Source organism: Lynx canadensis, chromosome A3, assembly GCF_007474595.2.
Source record: "Lynx canadensis isolate LIC74 chromosome A3, mLynCan4.pri.v2, whole genome shotgun sequence".
Lineage (NCBI taxonomy): Eukaryota > Metazoa > Chordata > Mammalia > Carnivora > Felidae > Lynx > Lynx canadensis.
The window spans coordinates 34,450,237-34,474,034 of record NC_044305.1 but is presented as its reverse complement, the minus strand read 5'-3'; positions in this window follow the sequence as shown (position 1 = coordinate 34,474,034).

The following is a 23,798-nucleotide window of genomic DNA, read 5'->3' as shown; positions in this document are numbered from 1 at the left end:
GCCCCTTATTCTAGGGTATCACATTTCCTCCCATTTTTCCAATTAAGTCCCTGCTCTCAGGAAACCCCAGAGCAGGAAACAGTAACTCGCTTTCATTTTCAGCTCACCCGCACCCCACAAAGAAGCCTTTGTGAGGAGTGCAACGGATTCCTCTTCTGCCCCGTTCATGGAACCATCATCTTTGCCCACAGAGTTCTCTTTTGTAGCCTGTCCCCTGGGGTGGTTGGTGGTGAGGCCTGAATGAAAAATAGTTGTTTTCGGGGTGCCTTTGCTTCAGACATCTCTCCCTGGAAGGCTTCTTCTCCCTGGCAGGGGCCTTGCCTTTTCCACGACGATTCTTTGATGACAGGTCCAGGCTGCCACGGCGTGAATGGTGTCCTCCTCTCCTCCTTCATGCTCATGGGGGTTCCACAGTTCAGCATTACAGCAGGCCCTGTTGGTGCCTTTCCTGGGGTCCCTGCAGCTTTGGGGGACACTTTTTTGAAAACAGTTGAGTATAGTTGACACACAATGTTACATTAGTTTTAGGTATACAATGTAGCGATTCTACAAGTTCATATGTTGTGTGGTGCTCACCCCAAGTGTAGCCACCCCCGTCACCATGCAACCTTATTGCAATACCGCTGACTATATTCCCTGTGCTGTGCCTTTTATTCCCGTAATCTATTCATCCTATAACTGGAAGCCTGTACCTCCCGATCTCCTTCACCCTTTTTGTCCAACTGAGGGACCCTTTCTATTCATGCAGATAGCTTTTTATCTCAAGCACCTGCTTTGCTGTTGGTCTGAAGGGTTTCCTTGGCCAGAGAAGGATGATCCAGGGATTTTAAGAGCGCAGGAACAATCTGCAACCAATGACAGATGGGAGTTAGTGGATAAATACCTCATTTTCTTCACCATTCAGGGGGATTATTCTGGAGTGGCTTTACACGACTGAGTCCCAGGTGTCCAAGTGGTAACCTGCTCATCAATTACATTATTACCCTGGCTTCATTTGCTGTCTCACTCCATAACCCCCTTGCTCATGCTTGTTGAAATCATACTCCAGATGCACTTGTTGCCCTCATGTTCTTGTTTCAGACTTTGACTTAGGGTGATCTTAACTTGGGCAGGCATGCATGAGATATGGCTATAGGAGACCTTTAAATATGATAAATATCAGAGGGACCCATCATGTAACAAGGCCAGGGCCAAGCAGATCCACCAGGATGCAGGCTTCTTATTCCACTACTTCTGACATTTTTGGAGCTCTTCTTTTTGAACTGCCTTCAGTGCCCACAGAACATTGGATTCCAATCTCCAGAAATTTTCACGTGCCGAGCATGAACAGAATTGTTTTAAACAGTTTAAATCCGGCTAAAGTTAAATCAGGCTAAGTCTGAAATGTAAGATTGATTCGAGCAGGTGACGGGACTCTCTTTCCTCCCATTGATCAAAATGACCCCGGAAGGGAATTCCAAGAATGTGTTATCCAATTCACAAGAGCCATAAGGTTGAAACAATCCAAACAGCCCTCGCATGATGAACGGATAAACAAATGGGGTCTAGCCATATGACGAAGTATTACTCAGCCTTAAAAAAGAATACTGGTACATGCTACAACACGGATGGACTTTGAAAATGTTAAGAGAAAGCAGTCAGGCACAAAAGGCCACGTCCTGTGATTCTATTTACCTGACACATCCCAAAGAGATAGATTCATAGAGAAAGAAAGCAGATTAATGGTTGCCAGAGGATGGGTGGAGGTGGGAATAGGGATTGGCTGCTTAATGGGTGTGGGGTGATGAAAATGTCCTGGAACTGGATAGAAGTGGTGGTTGTATCAAAGCGTGAATATACCAAATGCCCCTGAAATGTGCACTTCAATCTGGCTAATGGTTAACTTTATGTTACGTGAATTTTACGTCAATTAAAAAAAAAGGTGCGTATTGAAGTATGTATTACTCAGATGGTAGTGTCCTTCCATTCTTTTCCTGCAGGCAGGGGTGATATGCTAATTATTTAGCAAGCTTCATGTGAACCAGCTCTGGTTCTGGAGAGAAGGTCTGAAACGGGCCAGAGGGGCAGGACTTCTGCAGCTGGATCAGAGAGGCTTGGGAAGCTGGGGCTGTGAAGGGGACTCGTGGTTTACCATGTGGTAGGGAAGTGTTTCAAGATCTTAACAACTGGACAGTCTTTCTGAGCTCTACCGAGCATCAGCTCTGCCCACAGGGGATAACTGGAAGACTGACCTCTGTGTTTGCCCAGTGGGATCTTTGTCCAAGAACCATTCCCTCTTGCAGCTCCATGGTCCAAAATGGGGCAGGGCTGGCACCAGTGACCCCACCAGCCTCTTACCTGACAGTCACTGCCCTGATGCATTAGGACAGATACTCTGGGGCACGATGTTCACATCCTGTCCATCCTCATCCCCTTCCTCCAAGGCTGGGAAAATCCATATTTTGGAATCCTGTGGAAGTGCAGGTGAGAGGCTGGGTTCTAAAGCCTCGCTATTCCAAAAGTGGTCAGGGGGGCACCTGGGTGGCTTAGTCCATTAAGCATCTGACTCTTGGTTTTGGCTCAGGTCACGATCTCACGGTGCATGGGTTTGAGACCCACGTCAGGCTCTGTGTTGTCAATGTGGAGCCTGCTTGGGATTCTCCCTCTCTCCCCCTCTCTCTGCCCCTCCCCTGCTCTCTCTCTCTCTCTCTCTCTTTCAAAATAAATAAATAAACTGAAAAAAAAAATTAAAAAGTGGTCAGGAATCAGCAACTTGGGTGTCACTTGGGAGCTTGTCTGAAATGCAGAAACTTGGAACTTACCCCCAGTCCTGCTAAATCAGGACCCCTGGGTAATTTCTATGCACACTAAAATTTCAGAAGCTGAGGTTTAAGAAATGATGCCTTCGGACCTCTTCTTATTTTGTCTCAAAAAATGTAGCTTTCTGCCTCCCTCTCTTACAGTTCTCTTACTGCCACAATTTGGAAAAAACATGCCTTAGATCTCTTTGGATACTGTGCAGGGCTTTTCTGGACGGAACCAAGCATAGCTCACAGAACACTCATGATTTCTTTAAAGTCTCTTGTTTCATCTTAGAAATTCATATGAATTTTGCACGCCATTTCATGGTTTATTGATGTTAACCTTAATATAAAATTGTTTGCTTTTTACCTCTCAAATCTCTGAATGGAACTGAAGCTTCAGGAAGGTGCAGTGTATTTTTATTCCCCATGGCTTTGTATCTCCCAGAATCTTGTCCACCCTGTAGAAACCACTGGCCATTTTAGGCTTTAATTATTAGGGTAAACACAAGGATGCAGAAATGTGATTAGAAGAGAAGACCTTTCTCTGAATTCTTTTTTTTTTTAAGTTTTATTTATTTATTTTGAGAGAGATAGAGCACATGAGAAGAGGTAGGAGCGGGGTGGTGCCGGGGGTGGGGATGGAGAGTGAGAGAGAGAGAGAATTCCAAGCAGGCCCCGAGCTGTCATTGTGGAGCCCCATGTGGGGCTCAATCTCACTAACCATGAGATCATGACCTGAGCTGAAATCAAGAGTCGAATGCTTGACCAACTGAACCACCCAGGTGCCCTTTTTTCTTTGAATTCTTAGCTCTGGGTACTGACTACAGAACAGAAACAAAAATTCATGGGAGGTCTTTGCCTAAATCAGGAGGGAATTGGAATAGCTCCATAAAAGATCTCTGAACTCAGTGACTGTCTTAGGATGAGTACTCTTGAAGCAGAGCCTGAGTCAAGGATTTGGGTATGTATGATTTACTGAAGGGCCTCTCAGGAGACAGGAAGCAATGGAAGCAGGGAGGGGCTAGGATTGGAGCAAGGATGTGGCCTTAGGGAAAACCCAACTTTGGCTTGGTTCACAGGATGCTCTGGAGAATGAACATACCACAGAGTTGTCTCACTGGAGGCAAGAGCACTGGCGTTTTGCTTCCCAGGGTCAGGCAGCCATTGGCGCATCTGGGCAGCCTGGTTTCTGTTCATCCCAGGGCAATTCTCTGCAGAGAGGGACCTTCTTCGTTAGCAGCAAATCCTCGTAGCAGCCAAGTAAGGAGATCTGGGTAGGCCAGAACATCCCACCATCTGCGACAGTATCTAACATTGATTCCCCATAATGTCATTCTTTCCCTTAGAGATTGTATCCTGTTTGATTTATATATCGCTGTCATTGTTTCTTTTAAACTGTGACTGGGCATGAGCACGGTGGGCAACCACTGGTTTCTGCTCTTGAAAACAAAATTCCCAAAGGACCGTGGTGATTCCCACCCAATACCTCACCCACTTGTCATCTCATTCAGGTGAAGTTCCTGGGGTGGCTCCCTTCCTTCCCACTTTTGATTTCTGCGCAGCCCTGCCCTGGCCACACCCATCAGTCCAGGGGAGCTTTTTCCGGAGCACAGAAGCCCAAGGAAATAACAAAAGAGCAGCCCTGGCCTTATCATTCTAGCTGATTATTTAAACAGCTGTCCGAGAGCTGCAGCTGCCTTGGCAAGAGTCCACAGTAAGGAAGGGAGTGAACCAACATCCAGTGAGCACAGTCACTGCCTACCATGCAGGAAGTCACCCTTCAGTGTCAAGTGGCCATTAGACATGGAGATTGCAATCATCTTGTAATCACCTTGAGTGACTGGGTGTTGGGGAAAGTGGCCTACTTTCAGACTGTACACAATCTGGCAATGGACTTCATTAGTGCAAAACTGAATCAGGGTTCTTATATCAAAATTATCTGGAAGGCAGACACAGTACTTCTCTTTACTCCCATCATTTCTATCCCACCCAGTTCTCCTCTCTGGGCCTTTTCCACTCCCCAAGCTGGGATTGCAGGTGCCATAACTGTTTGTTTACATTCCACGAACGGAGCCTGAAAGAGTCAAAGCAGACCTATTATTCAGAAATAGTTCTGAGATTTACAGTAAAATTTACTCCCAATGCAACAGTTTTATTTTTTATTGTTCCAAGAACTAATTCTAAGTGAGAAACAGTATGTTTGTTGCACATGTATATGTCCTTTCTGGGAAGAGCAGCATTTTTTGTTTTGTTTTGTTTTTTTTTAATCATAGATCCAGGTTCTTTGCTCTGTTGAGTAATAAGTAATAACACTTGGTCAGAGAGTTCTTTTTCCATGGGTTCTCTCATGAGATCACTGCTTCACAACACCTTTTGGGAAGCCTTGGATTTTGAATCAGTCTGGGTTCTCCACAGAAACAGGACCAATAGGAGATAGATAGATGAGAGATAGATAGATAGATAGATAGATAACTATTCGGAATTGGTTCATGCAGTTATGTTGGCTGAGAAGTCCAAGCTGGAGACCCAGGAAAGCTCCAGTCTGAGTCTGAGGGCCTGGGACCCAGGAAAGCCCATGGTCCCATTGGGAGCCCAAGTCTGAGGGCAGTAGACCAATGTCCCAGCTTGATGACAGTCAGGCAAAGAGAGAGAATCCTTTCTTCCTCAGCCTTATATTCTATTCAGGCCCGTTCTCATTGGGAGAACAATCTTCCTTACTCAGTCTACCAGTTCAAATGTTAATGTCATCCAGAAACACCCTCACAGACACATCCAGAATAATGTTGAACCTAGTATCTGGACACCCCATGATCAGGTCAAGTTGACATGTAAAATTTACCAATTTACCACCACAGATCTATTACAACCTCCCCCAAGTTTTAATACCCTGAGGTTTGCTCCTAGTCAGCTCTGTCTGACTAGGAGCATACACATGAAAGTCCACATTTGGGGCCATAATTTGTTTATCTGTGAAATAAAAAGCTTGAATAAAGCAATCTATGGGATTCCAATCATATGATATAAAATTCTTTCACAAAATTCATAATGCAGTCATGATCATATTTTTTTAAATTAAAAACAATTTTTTTAATGTTTATTTATTTTTGAGACAGAGAGAGACAGAGCATGAATGGGGGAGGGTCAGAGAGAGGGAGACACAGAATCTGAAACAGGCTCCAGGCTCTGAGCTGTCAGCACAGAGCCCGATGAGGGGCTTGAACTCACGGACCGCGAGATCATGACCTGAGCCGAAGTTGGACGCTCAACCGACTGAGCCACCCAGGTGCCCAGTCATGATCATATTTGATCTTTCTTTGGGATATAAAGGTTTGGCCCCGCTTTATATTTGAAATTGTGTGTATTTATATGGTACTGGGTCTGGAACTGTGGTGGCAGAAAAAGTAAATTGCCTCTCAATAACTGTAATTTTAATCTAAGCAAAAGACTGTATTCCCAACCTCTCTTAACTATGAGTGGTCAAAAGATATAAGTGGGAACTGGTGGGTGGGACTTGTGGAACAATTTCTTTTTTTTTTTTTTTTAATGTTTTTATTTATTTTTGAGACAGAGAGAGACAGAGCATGAGCAGGGGAGGGGCAGAGAGAGAGGGGGACACAGAATCTGAAGCAGACTCCAGGCTCTGAGCTGTCAGCACAGAGCTGGACGCGGGGCTGGACATGGGCTCGATCTCACAGACAGTGAGATCATGACCTGAGCTGAAGTCAGATGCTTAACCGACTGAACCACCCAGGTGCCCCGGAACAATTTCTTTAGATGGATACAAACAGCTAGGGTGGACCCTACTTCTGTCCCCCTTTCTCCCTCTTCTTGCCTGGAATAGAGGTCTAATATTTGGAGCTCCAGCAGCCATTTTGAACCATGAAGACATGTGGAGACTGAAAACCATACACTAAAGATGGCAGAGTAGAAACATAGAAAGAACCTAGGTTTCATCTGACACCACAGAGTCTTCATACTAGCCAGAACATCTACCTCTGAACTTCTTTTGTATGTTGGTGGAATGAACTTCCTTGTTGAAGTCACTGTTACTTTGGAAGTCTTTAATAGGAGATTAATTTAATTTTGAACTGCTATCAGAGCAAGCCTTGCTTCTGATTTCCTCAAAATAGTCTTTCTCAAACTTGAGCATGTGTCAGCTTGTTAAAGCAGATTATTGAGTACACCCCGAGAGTTTCCAATTAAGTAGGTCTGGGGTGGAGTCAGATAACCTCCTTTTTTAAAAAAAGTTTATTTATTTATTTTGAGAGATAGAGTGCATGGAGAGAATGGGGGAGGGGCAGAGAGCGAGAGGGAGAGACAGAATCCCAAGCAGGCTCTGAGCTGCCAGCACAGAGCCTGACATGGGGCTCAATCCCCACAAACCATGAGCTCAGGACCTGAGCTGAAATCAAGAGTCAGATGCTTAACCGACTGAGCCATCCAGGTGCCCCAGGATATTCTCCATTTTTAACAAGTTCCCAGGTGATGCTGATGCTGCTGGCCCAGGAAACATACTTTGAGAACCACTGTCTCAATGCATCTCTAATTAATTTGGACAGAGGGAAAGATTATAGAGCGTCATTGAAATGCTGTCTTACAAAACACATTTAAACTTTACTTCTAAACTCACGACGAATGGCATCCTGGGAAGTTTTCATTTAAAATGCACAGGAAATGATGGGTCCTGTGTTCTTTTTCGAGAGCAAAATGCTGAGAAGCAGAATTGACATTATTTGGCCTCTGAGTACATGGGCTGAGAAATGGCTATATGGAATGTTGTGTGCATCGCCATTTTAAATGTGTGGTGTTGCTGTTTTCTGCTATCTCAGAGAAATGTCTATCAATGTTTATCATAGTCTCAAATGCTCTTTTTATTGATATCAAGTTCTGAAGCATGTTTTTTCCTGCAAAATGCTGAAGAAGATAAACAATCAGGCCCAATTTAACCCAGTGTTTTGGAAAAATCACCTCATGATGTCATTCAGCCTGAGGAAATGTCACTCTCCCAAGTCTCCACAGGGCAGCACTTTGTCCCATGTTTCCTGAAGGGAACAGTGTGGCTGAGGGTGTTTCCTTCTCCCTCTGCTCCAGCTCACCAGGGAAAACTGGAAAACTCAGTAACCTGTGAAGAAGTCCATGACAATGGCCCTGGGATGGGGAGTGCTGCCTGTTGGGGCTCAGAGAAGCATGTTTCCTTCAGAATGGCTTCCTAAGCTTAGCATTTCATCAACATTAGTCACAAGCACCTTCCACGATGATTGTGGCAGGAAATCTTGGGTTTCCAGGCTGTGGTTTTGTGTTTAGGTTTTTGAGGAGAAAAAGAAGTGTCAGCACAGGTGGGTTCAGGTCTCAGAATCCCTGGTCTTTCCAGTCCATGTGCCCCTTTGCTGCCTTTTCAGACCTTCCCAAGAGCTCCTTCATGCCAGGCAGAAGTAATCTCGTCCAGGTCTGAGCTCTGTGTGTGTTTTTTTTATTAAACATTTTTTTAATGATTGTTTATTTTTGAGAGAGAGAGAAAGAGAGAGAGAGAGAGAGAGAGAGAGAGAGAGAGAACATGAGCAGGGGAAGGGCAGAGAGAGAGGGAGACAGAATCCGAAGCAGGCTCCAGGCTCTGAGCTGTCAGCACAGAGCTCGACGCAGGGCTCAAACCCACGAACTGTGAGATCATGACCTTAGCCAAAGTCGGACGCTTAACTGGCTGAGCCACCCAGGTGCCCCTGAGCTCTGTGTACTTAACCTTTTGTTTCCATTCTTTTGCTCTCTAGCCACCTGGCACAGAGTAGGTGCTCAATAAAACTTTGAGGAACAAAGAGGTAGCAAATGTGCAGTGGGTATGGGCAGCCTGTGGTAAGCAACTGCTTTCACCCTTATTTTCTTCTTTTCTTCCTCTCATTTTTCCTTCTTTTCTTCATGGGATGCTATGGGAGCTCCAAGTCACTACCTTGTCGAGACATAATTTACATACAGTGAAATAGACAAATATTGGGCGGATTGTTTGGTGTAACCATCACCTGGATTCAGAGAAGAACGTTGCTATCACCCTAGAATATCCCCTCGTGCCCCTTTTTACTCATTTGCTTTCCACCTCAAGCCCCAGAGAAAACCTCTGTTCTGATCTCTATCACTGTGGATTTCCTTGTTTTTGAACTTCATATAAATGTCTGACTGCCTTCACACAGCATAGTGTTCTTGAGATTCATATGGCACCTTTCTTGATTTTCTTAGAAATTGAATTGCCTGACCTTGGGTCCCTGTGACACTGAGCTGCTGCACATTCATCTGTCAATGCGAGGGCCGTCACGCTCAGCCTCAGCTACAAGGTCATGGCAAATCGGTAGTAAGGAGGAGGGGAGGTCTCAGGTCTCAGACCTCAGGGTGAAGTCCCTCCCTTCCTCTTTCCACATTGGTTGGCTCACTGTCTGAGCCTGTTTGGAAACTGAGAGCACTGGGAGCCCTACATTCTGAGATGACGGACCTCTGCTGGGGCTTAGGGCTCCAGTGCCCACAGAATGCCTCCTAGATGCCCTTACAGCTGCTGCCTGGAGATTCTGCTTCTCAAGTCTCCATCTTGGATCCTCAGTAGTGGGGGCCTCCAGACCTCCATTTGCTGTCCACTCTAGGGGAATCTCCTCCCTCTTCCCTTCCTTCTGCTTCTCCCAACCCCAAGAATCTGCCTCTGTTTCCCCTCCCCCTTCCTTTTATAAAAGCCAGGATGAGATTGTTTTTCTCCCAGCAGCTTCTCTATAGCCTGACCTGGGTCTGAGAAAAAGGAACACAGGCCATCTCTGGTGGATACTCCTGGGAATAGTACTCCAGGACTCCACTTCAGCTGCTCTTTGACCTCTCACAAAAAATCTCCAGTCCACAATAAATCCTTCCCTTTGGTGGATTCTTAAAGCCACTCCCTTGTGAGCTATTTTAATTGGTGCTTCTTCATACTCACCTGGCAAAAGAAAGAAGAGAGAAAGAAAGAAAGAAAGAAAGAAAGAAAGAAAGAAAGAAAGAAAGAAAGAAAGAAAGAAAATAACCCAACACAAAACCTCCCTTTAAGCTAAATACCTGCCCAATCCACACCAGACCAGAACCGCAGAATGTTTGTGAGGAAAATGTACAATCACGCTGACTGGTCTTACTTCAAAGTTAAGGCCACAGAACTCAAATGGGTCTGGAATACTTTAATGCTTTCCAAGACTGTTCAATTTCCTGATTTCCAAAACAACTGCTCCATATCTTTTTCTCTCTCTCCTCAAGCCTCTTCCCCCATTCCCTTCCCACCACCACACACCATGCATCTCCACCCCCTCAGCCGATAACCTGCTTCAGATTCCTGTGAGAGAAAAAAAAAGCAGCCAACCACAACTCTCACATCTTGCTATTTCCAAATTTGCAAGGCACTGGCACCCACTCCCTTGGCCTCCTCTCCTCCTACCGAGGAGATCCCACGTCTTCTGGATCTCTTGTCTTCCCTTCCTTAAAAACTCGACTCCTGAAATTGAGTCTTTTTTTTTTCTTCTGCATCACTGATTTCTCCCTCTTTACAGGATTAGTCTCTTCAGAGCAATTTATCTTAACAAACATGTTCTCCTGGAACGACTGTATTTGTTTCCCAGAACTATTACAACAAAGTACCACAAATGGGGTGGCTTTGAACAACAGAAATGTATTCTCTCATGTTTCTGGAAGCCAGAAGCCTGAAATCCAAGTGTTGGGAAGGCTGTGCTCCCTCCAAGGGCTCTAGGGGAGACCACTTCCTTGCTTTTCCCGGCTTCTGGCAGCCCCAGGTGTTTGTGGGCTTGTGGTAACAGAAGTCCAGTCTCTGCTTCTGTTGTCACATGGCATTCTCCCCAGTGTGTGCCTGTCCTCGTCTCTTCTCCTTTTTTACTTTTTTATTTGTATTTATCTAAAAAAATCGAATTCCAATATAGTTAACACACAGTGTTATATTAGTTTCAGGTGTAAATATAGTGATTCAGTAATTCTATATAGCACTCCGTGCTCATCATGATAAGTGTACTCTTTTTTAATTTTTTATTGTTTTATATTGTAGAGACAGAGAGAGCATGAGGGTGGGGGAGAGGGGCAGAGAGAGAGAGAGAGAGAGAGAGAGAGAGAGAGGGAGAATCTTAAGCAGGCTCAATGCTTAGCATAGAGCCAATGCAGGGCTCACTCCCATGACCCTGGGATCATGACCTGAGCTAAAATCAGACATTCAACCAACTGAGCCACCCAGGCACCCCAGTAAAAAGCGTACTCTTTTTTTTAAATGTTCATTTATTTTTGAGAGGTGGGGGAGGGGCACAGAGAGAGGGAGACAGAGGATCTGAAGTGGGCTCTGTGCTGACAACAGAGAGCCCCATGCAGGGCTCAAACCCACAAGCTGCAAGATCCTGACCTGAGCTGAAGTCAGATGTTTAACCGACTGAGACACCCAGGTACCCTGATAAGTGTACTCTTAATCCCCTTTACCTATTTCACCCATCCCCCCCCCCCCACCTACCTCATCTCTGGTGACCAACTGTTCTCTATAGTTAAGAGTCTGTTTTTTGGTTTGTCTTCTTTTCTCTGTTCGTTTGTTTTGTTTTCTAAATAACACATGAGTGAAATCATATGGTATTTGTCTTTCTCTAACTTATTTCGCTTAGCCTTATACCCTCTAGATCCTTCCATCTTGTTGCAAATGGAAAGATTTCAGTCTTTTTGATGGCTGAGGAATATTCCATTGTGTATATATGCCACGTCTTCTTTATCCATTCATCTATCATGGACACTTGGGCTGCTTTTATAACTTGGCTCTTATAAATAATGCTGCTATAAATATAGGGGTGCATATATCTTTTTGAATTTGTGTTTTCATATTCTTTGAGTAAATACCCAGAAGTGGAATGACTGGATCATATGGTAATTTTTTTAACTTTTTGAGTTAGCTCCATATTGTTTTCCATGGTGGCTGCACCAGTTGTATTCCTACCAATAGTGCATGAGGGTTCCTTTTCCTCCACATCCTTGGCAACACTTTGTTGTTTCTTCCGTTTTTTATTTTAGCCATTCTGACAGGTGTGAGGTGATATTGTGGTTTTGACTTACATTTACCTGATGATGAGTGATGTTGAGCATTTCTTCATGTGTCTGTTGGCCATCTGTATGTCTTCTTTGGAAAAATGCATGTTCATGTCTTCTGCCCATTTTTAACTGGATTATTTGGGTTTTTTTTTTTTTTTGGTGTTGAGTTGTATAGGTTCTTTACATATTTTGGATACTAACTCTTTATTAGATGTATCATTTGCAAATATCTTCTTTCATTCAGTAGGTTGTCTTTTTGTTTTGTTGATTGTTCTTTCCCTTTTCTTAAAAGATACCAATCATACTGGAGTAAGAGCTCACCTTACTTTAGTATGATCTCATCTTTTTTTTATTTTTTTATTAAAAAAATTTTTTAAATCTTTATATATTTTTGAGATAGAGGCAGAGTGTGAGCAGGCGAGGAGCAGAGAAAGAGGGAGACACAGAATCCGAAGCAGGCTCCAGGCCCTGAGCTGTCAGCACAGAGCCCGATGCAAGTCTCGAACTCATGGACTGTGAGATCATGACCTGAGCTGAAGTCAGATGCTCAACTGACTGAGCCACCCAGGTGCCCCCAGTATGATCTCATTTTAACTAATTACATCTGCAAACCCTCATTTCTAAATAAGTTCATGTTCACAGGAATCAGGAGTTCAGACTTCAACATGACTTTTTGGAGGGCACAATTCAACCCAAAACAATCCCCTATCTTCCTCTAGCTATTGTACGATACCTCTACAGTGTCTCCCCTTTGTGGAAGAGTGGTTCATTGTATCCCCTCATTGAACTCATTTAACCTTCACACCGAGTCCACACTTGCCCCACATTCCATGGAATATTGCTCTTGTCAAGGCTACCACTGACTCCAGGTTGCCAAATCCAGACTCCTCTGATCCTGAACTTGGCTTCTCAGCACCATTGCACTGTTAACAACTGGTTTTTCTGGTTTCCCATGCCATAGCACTCTCTTGACCCTTGCTTCCCATCCCTGCCTCTCTTTCTCAGCCTTCTTTGCTGGCATATCTTCCTCTTCTGTTTTTTTGTTTTTTAAGTTTTTATTTATTTAAGTAATCTCTACACCCAGCATGGGGCTCAAACTCACAACACTGAGATCAAGAGTCATATCCTCTTACAACTGAGCCAGCCAGGCGCCCCTAGCATCTCTTCATGATTTCTATAGGTTAAAATCCCCCAGAGATCAGTACCAGTCCTCTTCCCTTCTCCCTCAATACATTCTTCTTAGATGACTCCATCCATTCCCATATTTCTAACCCCCTTCTATATCCATAGCCTACTTTGTTTTCTGGACCTCTGGACTCACATAACCCACACATTTTTTTTTTTTTTACATGTCTACTTAGATTTCTAATAGGCATCTTGAACTTAACATGGTCAGACTAGAATTCTTTGATTTTCCTCTTAAACCAGCCCAGTTCTTCCCAATAAAGGGTATTACTATTTACCCAGTTATTCAAATGGAAACATCTAGGTTTGAGTTTCTTTTTCTTGTACCTCTCTCCCCTAACAACCTCTAACCCACCCCCATGTTCTACCTACTCCATATTCACAGTTTATATCTTATATGTCAACCTTTCTCTGTTCTGGAACAAGCTGTCATCATCTTTTACCTGATGACTAATACAACCTCCTAACTGGTCTGCTTATTTCCAATCTTGTTTTTCAGAATTCACGTTCCTTAAGGAAACCAGAGTAATTTTTTTTAAAGATGAAAATGAAAGGCATTCCCAAGGCACTTTAATGAAAGCTCATCTCCTTGTTGGTTTACAAAGCGTCTTGTAATCTGGCCCGTCTTCTTTCTGGTCTTATTTTGTGCATGTCTTTCCCTCACTCCCCATATACCAAGCCCTGTGGCCTTTTCTCTAGCTAGCTAGTCCTTCTGTCCAGAAAGCTATTTTTCCTGATCTTTTGCTGACTCTTTTCATTCAGACTTTAACCTAAGTGTCACCTCTAGAAAAAGGTCAAAGTAAAGCAGCTATGCAGGCCCTAACTAGTCCTACCTTCCCACTCTGCTTTTAATATAATTCTCTGATATCACTTACCATCAGGATTTTTTTTTTCTAGTCCATTTGTTCATTCATTCATTCATTCATTCATTGTCTCTTTGACCCACTAGAATGTAAACTCAGGAAAGCAGAGATCTTATCTGTCATGTTTACTATGTGTGTCTGTGATCTATTGCCACAATAAAACCGTATGACAAATAGCCAAAAAAACTTGTGTTAAACAAATAGCATTTATTTTCATGCATTTGCATGTTAGCAATTCAGGCTATTCTTGGTGGTGCATTTCTTCTGTCTTTAGTTGGTATACCTCTGGCCAGTGGCTGGCTATCACTTATGACGATTCGGATGACTGGGCTAACGGCTTGCTCACAAGGCAGTGGTAGGGGTGCAACAGTGAGAACAGGCCCCAGTGAAGAAATTCTTTATAAGTTTCTCATTATTTCATGGTTGCTAACATCTCATTGGCCAAAGCAAACCACATTGACAAAGCCAGGGGACAAAGCAGATGCAAAGTTATATAGCAATAGAAATAGACACAGGGGAGGGTGTAGTAGTGAGACCACTAATATAATCAATCTACCCCAATATGATATTCCCAGCCCTTGGTATCCACGTTTTGTTTAATGAATGAAGGAATTATTCTTTCACAATGAACAAAAGAGCAAAAAATTAATGAAAAAAGATTACTCTGGCACACACAGTTGTAATACCACAGTCCCAATGAAGGATTCTCAACTGTGGGTTTCAGAATGGGTTTCTGAGGGCTGGAGGGTCTCTTAAATAGTATGCAAAATTAGGAAAAGGTTGTCCTTCTGGGCAGACAGCAGTACATATTACAGTCCAGGCCATATCTGCTCCCTTGCCTGGGTGCCATTGTGCAGTACACAAATCACACAACTGTATGTAACAGCTGTGAGCACTAGCATCTTAGGATAATTTTGAGCCTTTCTCTTCTATCTTTAGAGTAGTTTACTGGCTTGACGAAGGCTGTGTCTGGGTGTTTGGATGTCCCTATCCTCCTACTTTCAGTGTAGATTCTCACAAGTCAATCATTTCTTGCCATAACTATTAGAAGAAAGTAGAAACTCATTCTGCCTGGAAAACACCCAGCCTCCTGGTGTATCCCCTGGGGCAACTCCTTCTCAACTTCTACCTGGAAATCTACCTGCATCTTACTGTGGCCTTTTAGGGAAATTATTCTTTAAGCCATGAACATGGATCAATTTGCCTCATCTTGAGAAGGTATCTTTGGATCAATACCAATCCCAAATGAATCACAAAGATAGACGCAACTGAGGTTACTATAGGTAATGTCAATCAAACAAGGTGCCTCACATTGGCCTCCCTAACTACCCCGTCTGTTTAAAACATTTTTTTTTTTTTTACAAATTCAGAAAGTCCCTAAAATGACAGATCCTTGTTTTGATCAAGAGAAGTCTCATTCCTAGGGAGATAGTATCTAACTTATTTCTGTGGACATCATAAATGATGTAAAGTCATTGTCTTCTCATTTATAATAAGTGTTTGTGGAAACTCTTTTCCAGTGTCAAAGAGAAGGAAATCCAAACCATGGTAATAGTACAAAATGGATGTTTCTACAAATATGACCATATCTGTCTTTTCATGTAATTTTTAAATTAAATTATATCATGGCATCCTTCTTTTAAAATATTTTCTTAATTTGTTTGGAAACTCTAATGTCTTTTAATCACAAATAATCCACATCACAAGAAAGTATAAATAAACAAAAGGCAAGAAAAAGTAATACCATTGATAAACATACCAGCTAGATCAGCCATCTGATTGTTGTAGTATTAAGTATAGAGTTCAACTTCAGAGAAGAATATTTTTCTAGGTGGTTTTACTCTCCCTGAGTTCCTCATGGCCCTAGAATAATTATGGCTATTGATTATTCAGGGTGAATCTTGGAAGCTGCAGAAAATAACCGTTTAAAATGCTAAATGAAGCAGCAAATGATGAACTGAGTTCTCCAGGGTCAAGTGGTAGATAATGTGTTTATGGAAAACTTTCCATGAAAGAAGACTGGGGTGTTGCTAAGATGTGACTTCAAAGACGCGGCAACTCTATTAAAATTTCCAATGCTAATCCTGGGATTATCAACCTAAACCCTTTTAGATTATTGTAAGCATCCAGCAGCCTTGAATGCCTTGTCTGGAATTCTAATGTTGCTGATTATTGTGATTTGTTGGAGAACTGACTCAGAGAGTGATCTGGAATCAAAGAAAAAATTATAGGTTTCTTTGGACCACTATCTCACATCATATCCCTAGATTAACTCCAAATGGATTAAAGATTTGTAAGACCTGCAAGTATAAAATTAAAAGAAAACAAAGGTGGCAAGCTCCTTGACATTATCTTGGCAATGAACTTTGGGATTTGATACCAAAAGCAAAGGCAAAATAAAACAAACAAGTGGCCCTCATCAAACTAAACATAAAAAGCCTCTGCACAGCAAAGGAAGCCATCAACAAAATGAAAAGACACCCTACTAAATGGGAGAAAATATCTGCAAATCATATATCTGATAAGGACTTAATATTCAAAGCATAAAAAGAACACATACAACTCAATAGCAAAAAAACAAAAACCAAAAAACCAAAAACCAAACAATCCGATTAAGAAATGGGAAGAGGATCAAAATAGACATTTTTCCAAAGAAGACATACAAATGGGGGTGCCTGGGTGGCTCAGTTGGTTGAGCATCCGACTTCTGCTCAGTTCATGATCTCGTGTTTCACGGGTTCAAGCCCTGCGTCCTGCTCTGAGCTGACAGCTGGGAGCCTGGAACCTGCTTCGGATTCTGTGTCTCCCTCTCTCTCTGCCCCTCCCCCACCTGTGCTCTGCCTCCCTCTGTCTCTCAGAAATGAATAAACATTTTTAAAAAAATGTAAAAAAAAGAAGACATACAAATGGCTAGAAAGTACATGAAAAAATGCCTAACATGATTGATCATCGTGGAAATGCAAATCAAAACCACAATGAGATAGCAGCTCACATCTGTTAGAATGACTAAAATCATAAAGACAAGAGGTACCAAATGTTGGCAAGGATGCAGAGAAAAAGGAACCCTTCTGCACCGTTGATGGGAATGTAAATTGGTGCAATCACGATGAAAAACAGTATAGAGTATGTAAGTTGTGGCAATATATTATATGCCCACATTGTTTTCCATATATTTATTTACATATACATATTTACACAATGGAACATTATTCAGCCATAAGAAAAGAACGAAACCTTACCATTTGTGACAATATGAATAGATCTTGGAGCCATTATGCTGCATGAAGTCAGACAGAGAAAGACAAATACCATGTCATCTCATGTATCTTTGGAATCTTATCTTAAAGACAAAACAAGACAACCAACCTCATAGATAGGCGCTTGCCAGAGGTGGGGCATGGGTGATGGGTTAAATGGATGAAGAGAGTTAAGAGGTACACGTTTCTAGTTATAAAATAAGTCATAGGGATATAATGTACAGCATGGTGGCCATAGTTAACAATACTGTATTATATATTTGAAAGTTGCTAAGAGAGTAAATCTTACAAGTTATCATCACAAGAAAAAACATATGTAACTATGTATGGTGACAGGTGTTAACGAGACTTACTGTGGTGGTCATTTTGTAATATGTTCAAATACCGAATCATTATGTTGCACACCTGAAACTAATACGTCGTATGCCAATTATACCTCAATAAAAAGATGTTAAAAAAATTATTGGGTTTCTGCTTCGTGGTTCATTTTTGAAAAGAGTGCAGAAAATATTGATAGACTTTGTCCCAGTTAAAACTTCCTCTGTATTTCATCTCTCCAGAATTACAGGTCATTACCAGCAACAATCCATGTGACTGAATCTCCACAGAAACACTTGGTCTGAAAGCTATGCTGTTTTATGAGACAATTTTTCCAAGTGACATAAAGTAATTAAAAGTTATGACAGAAAATCACTCTGCCCAGTTAATCTTACCTCTTCTAAACTCAGAACAATCTTCACAACCCCTTGTTTCTAAACCAGAGCCATCAGAAATAGACTCTTACAGATTGGGGATTGGCAAAGTATTTTCATAAAGGACTTGAGAGTAAATATTTTTGTCTTTTTGGGACATACGGCCTCTTTACTACTCAACTCTACCTTTCTAACCCCGGAGCAGCTGTGGATAATATGTAAAAGTATGGATGATGTTGGGCTCACATTTAACTTAGCATAAACTGGGGCAGCCTGTAGGCCTTAACACTAGAGCTGCAAATCCTTCTTTTAGAGTCCTCTAAACAAATGACCAATCTCAGGGGGTTCTTTGCAGGGAGAGAGAGAGAGAGAGAGAGAGAAAGAGAGAACATCAAGTTTGAAAAAGACAAAGGTAAAAGTTTTGGACAAAAAAATGAAGGCCCCACATCAGCCAAACAGCCAACCAACCAACCAACCAACCAAACAAACAAACAGAAAATCCCCTAAAATGTCAAAAGCTATGCTGGCTTTACCAGAAAAGCAGTGACTTTGCAAACTTACTTTTTAAGTCAATGGAATATTTTTTTTCTCAAAAAATTTTATAGAAAATCTCAGTGTATAAAGGAGATTAAAAGGGAGTTGCTGTATTTGAAAGGAGGGGGATCTGACCGTTCACCTTCTCTTTTGCCCTTTTGGCAACTTCCTATTATATTTCCAGAATGTTTCAGGAACTCTTGAATGGAATTTAAAATCCACTGCTTTAGTATAATAGAAAATGCATCTTGCCTCTAATTAGGGTTACAAGATTTAGCAAAAAAAAAAAAAAAAAAAAAAAAAAAAGAAAAGAAAAAAAAAGGATGCCCAGTTGAATTTGAATTTCAGATCAACAGCATGCACTGTTTTAGTAGAAGCATGTCATATGCAGTATTTGGAACACACTACAAAGTTACTTGGTGTAAATCTGAAATTCAAATCAAACTGGGAATCCTGCACTTAACTGGCAACCCTACGTCTACTTTTTTATTTAAACGTTCTGTGCCTCAATTTTCTCATCTGTAAAGTGGGGACATGATAGTACCTACATAACAGGACTTTAAAAATAAGTTAATATTTGTAAAGCATATAGAAGAGTTCTTGGTACATAATGAGTGCTATATTACTAACTATTCTATTGTTATATTATTAGCTTATTAACTACTTTTAGTACTGGTATTGACTTTCAACAGTTGTAACGAGACTAACTTGATGTAATTGTTAATGGACTGAATTGTATCTCTCTAAAATTCATATGTTAAAGCCCTAACCCCCAATGTGACTGTACACAGAGATCGGACCTTCAAAGAGGTGATTAAGGTTAAATGATGTCCTAAGGGTGGGATCCTAATGCAATATGATTGGTGTCCTTATAAAGTAGGAGAGACACCAGGGATGTGTGCACACAGTAAAAAGGTCACTTGAGGATGTAGTGAGGAGGTCACCATCTACAAGCCAAGCGTAGAGGTCTCAAGAGAAACTAAACATGTTGACACCTTGATCTTAGACTTCCAGCCTCCAGAACAGTGAGAAAATACATTTCTGTTGTTGAAACCACAGAGCCTGTGGTTCTTTGTTATGGAGGCCCAAGCAAACGAACACAGTGATCGTGCACATGACTTTTTTTTTCTGAAGCCAGAAAACTTATTTAATGATTTTTACAAGTATTTATTCTTCAAAGGAATAGTACATTAGGAATCGGGCTGGAAGATAGGCAATTTTAAAAATTCCTTTCAGGGAACGAACACTTTTAGAAATAGAAAAAAAAGTTCAGCTGAATCTCTTCATTTCTGGTGGAGAAAAAAGGTATCCTACTGAGAAGAAGACCCCAAAGCAGCCTGACTTCCACTTGAGAATGAGCCTATTGGACAATTCCGAAGCCAGTTTCACAGGAGGAAAGGATTCCTCCGGATGGTCTTCATTTCTCTAGTATCTAACTCAGGGATGCATCTTTGCTACCTCTACCTGAAACGGAGAATGACATAGTCACCCAAGAAATGGATGTAGTTAAGGAAGGCTAAGGAATGTTTCATAACTGAACAAGTCATGAAAGTCAGTCTCCAGTTCACTTTATGGAGAGTGTACACATCCAGGTACTTCATGAAGGCTCTGTACTCCTCTGCAGGCATCCCCCATTCTCTAGGCCACCTGCTAGAGAGATTCATCATCCATACCAAAGAGTGAACACTAGGCGTTCAGAAACGACTCCAAATCATCTTCATCCTGGATGTCAAGGGTCCTGAAGACACAGTAAGGCTGTTCTCTTCTGCAAGGAGGTTTCCTTGTCTTTAATGATCTTCTCACAGATGTGGGACAGGTTTTCTAAGGGAAATGGCACCCAATGTCAGAGAAGTCCCTATGCAAGGTGTCCTTAAGCTCTGGGAAGTCATGCAATAAGGGGTCAAGGCTAAAGACCAGGAATGTGTTGTGTTCACACACCCACTCATTCTGGAGAGTTTCCTGGATATTCCCCATACTTGGAGAATCCTCTGCAGGAGTTGTTTCTCCCCAAGGGCACGTGTGCTCAGGTCCCTCTCCAGCGTGGTCCAGACAGTGTAGAACCTCTCTCAGGCCCTGAAAGGTTTTGGCAAGCTTCGCGAGATTCATGTGAACTGTGTGGATGCAATGATGATACTTGCTAAATGGCATCTCCTCCAGATAGTTCTCCAGGCTTTGGGTGGCAGCCCCTGTGCGGGGGGTGGGGGGGGGGTGGGGGGGGGGGGGGGGGGGGGCCCACAGCACCACACCGGGAAAGAGGGAGAAAGAGTAGCATGTGTGAATCTGGGTGGTCCTCACCACCCCAGGAGGAGCCAAGGCCTCATCCTCATGCCCGATTCCCCATGGTGCATTGATGAAGGAGGACATGCTGTTGCCAGAGTCCACACTCATAGTGATGCTCACTTGAGCACTGGACGCTGTATCCAGGTTCCCCTTGACCAGGTTCCCCCTGGGCTACCTCCAGAAACTTCCCTTCTCCTAAGGCCTTTTCAGAGTTCATGGGACCTGCCTTGTATAAAAAGATCTAGCTCATACAGTATTGCACAGCAGAGATAAGGATACAAATAACGGGGTGTGAGGGGACAGGGCTGGCTGCATGACACTGCTGACCAGTGAAGTAACCTCACAGGACTTTAAAAAATATATTTTCAGGGCTCCTGGGTGGCTCAGTCAGTTAAACGTCTGACTCTTGGTTTTGCCTGAGGTCATGCTGTCATGTTTGTGAGTCACGTTAGCACAGAGCCTGCTTGGGATTCTCTCTCTCTCTCTCTCTCTCTCTCTGTCCCTTCCCTGTTCATGCTCTCTCTCTCTCTCTCTCTGTCCCAAAATAAATGAATAAACTTAAAAGAACATATTTCCATTGGCCACTTCAGAAATTGAAATGGTATTTTAAATATGAGTTAAAAGTGATACTTTAATAAATTGATGTGATGATTTGTTTCATTAAACACACTCTGAAATATTTCTTATTTCTGTACTTTTTGAAGTTTTGTGCCTCTTTGACATTTGTAACTCACTTGAGGTTTATTTTTGTAATTGTCTCATATTATAAAATGTTCCAATAGATGAAAATAAAATATCTCAAGGAAGTGAAGCTTTGGCCAAAAGTGATACAATTCTCATGCACAGATAAAGTAACTGGTTTGCATCTCAAAATGCTGTTTTTTCAAATTTTCTTTCCTTCTTCTTCCTCCTCATCTGTTGCTAGGATTCACGAACTAGTTAAACAGTAAGCATTTACTTTTAGAATTTGGTGGTATTCATTATTTTAGCTAGACCAGGCAGTTAAATATAAAATACATCAATATTCAGTGTAAAGTGCCCATGACAGCATCTTGGAATTGACTCTCAGTGTTGTTGAGTATGTTCTTATGCTTTATTTCATATCAAGTTGACTTAATAGTTAATACCTTTCATTGTTTTGTCAGTTCTTTGAGACCTAAATAATTTGCCATATCCCGCAAAAATATAGATTTACTTTCTTTCCTTAAAAGACACTCATCCATGATTTGCTTCAAAATAATGAGGGAGTGAGGGGGAGTGAAGCAAGATTAGTAGTGAGATGACTGTTGTGGATGCATGATCAGGATTATTATGACATTCTGTCTACTTTTGGCTATGTTTAAAAATTTCCATATTGTGGTAGATTTCCAATTCTTCTCTCCCTTTAAGTAACAGGATTACGTATGCATGCCCTTGGCCATTTCTGCAGTGCCTCCCACTCTGCAAGGCAGAGTATATGTCCCTTCTCCTCAGATGTTGCACTTGGCCCAAGGACATTCTTTGGCTAATGGTATATGAGCAGACTTGACATGGGATGTCCAAGCAGGGCCTTTAAGTGTGCTTGCATGGTTTGTCTTGGCCTCTTACATTCCCACCCTTTGCCATGAGAAGAGTGTGCCCTGGGTAGCTGTTGTTTATTCAACTGTAAGTCCCCCAAAGAAGAAGGTAGAGCATACCCAAAGCTGATTCACAACTTGGGGTCCAGTCCAGCTTAGCCCAGCCCTGCTGAAAATGGCGAACCACAGCCAACCAGCATACCTGTGATAGTAAAATCAATGTTTGTTGTTTTAAGCCACTGAAATTTTGAATTTGTTTATTATGGAGCATTATCACCAGAGAAACAGAAGTAATTTTATACATATGTAATTTTTCTAGATTAAAAAACACTATTAAAAATCTATTCTACTTTGAGAATTGTATGCTACATGGTAGATTGCTATAATTAAACTTGATCTAAGTTGTTGAGCTGGTTTCTTACCTAGAGTTCATCAGTATCTGTTTAGCAAAATTTAATGCTAGTAACTGATTCTACTGTTGACTCCAAGGGTCCTGCCCTATTCATAGCAATTGAGAGGGTCACTTAGGACTTACTTGGTCATAGCTTTGAAAGCCAGAGATCCACTCAAGTTCTGCTTAAGGGCAGAAAGAATACAGTGGAGATTTTCACCAGAATCCAAGGGCAGAACCATGGTCTAGTTGATTCTTAGGAGAATAAGAATTGGAGTTGGAATCAAAGTAAAGGCAGAATCACCACCTATATGGTTGTGAAAGTTGGGTTGTCTTTCACATCTTAGATATTATACATTTCTATATTTATTATGACCATTTCCTGACAAATGACAGTAAAATGGTTGTCCTCCATTATGAAATGTTTCAGTTAATGAAAGTAGAGTGTCTTGAGGCAGTGAGACTTTTTTGAAATCTTCAAAAGGTAGCATAGAGGCTTGTAGGGGTTATGGCAAGTTGATTTCTCTCCTGATCTCTTATTAATTGTGTTTTTTTTTGGGGGGGGTTATACAGAATTTTTATTCTTTCCTAATTTCAACTTGTACTTGATGCATCATTTTAGGTCAAAGATAATAGACTGTGAAAAGGGATATGTTTTCTCACTTAAACTTATGTCTTAATTTGGGTTCCCCCAAAGACAGATTCTAAGACAAGGACCTATGCACGAGCAGTTTATTTGGGAGGAAACTCCAGGCAAGTTCAAGTGAAGGGGTTAGAAAGTGAGGCAAGGCAATGAAGAGGGAGTGTCAGCAAGTGATTCCTGCTATGGGCAACCAGAGGTCACCTCACTGGGTGAGGTGGGACTGAATAGACCATGCTTCAGATTTGTTTCCCGTGATGGTTAATGTCATGTATCAACTTGACTAGACCACAGGTTGCCCAGATTTTTAGTTAAACACTATTACTGGGCATATCTGTGAGGGTGTTTCTGGAAGGGATTAGCATTTGAATCAGTAGACCAAGTAAAGCAGATTGTCCTCCCTATTGTGGAAGGGCCTTGTCCAACCCATTGAATACCTCAATAGAAAGAATAAACAGGTGGAAGGAGGGAGAATTTGTTTTCTCTGTCCAACGGTGAGTTGGGACACTGGTCTTCTCTTGACTGGGACTTAGAGTGCCCCTGGGTCTCAATGAGAG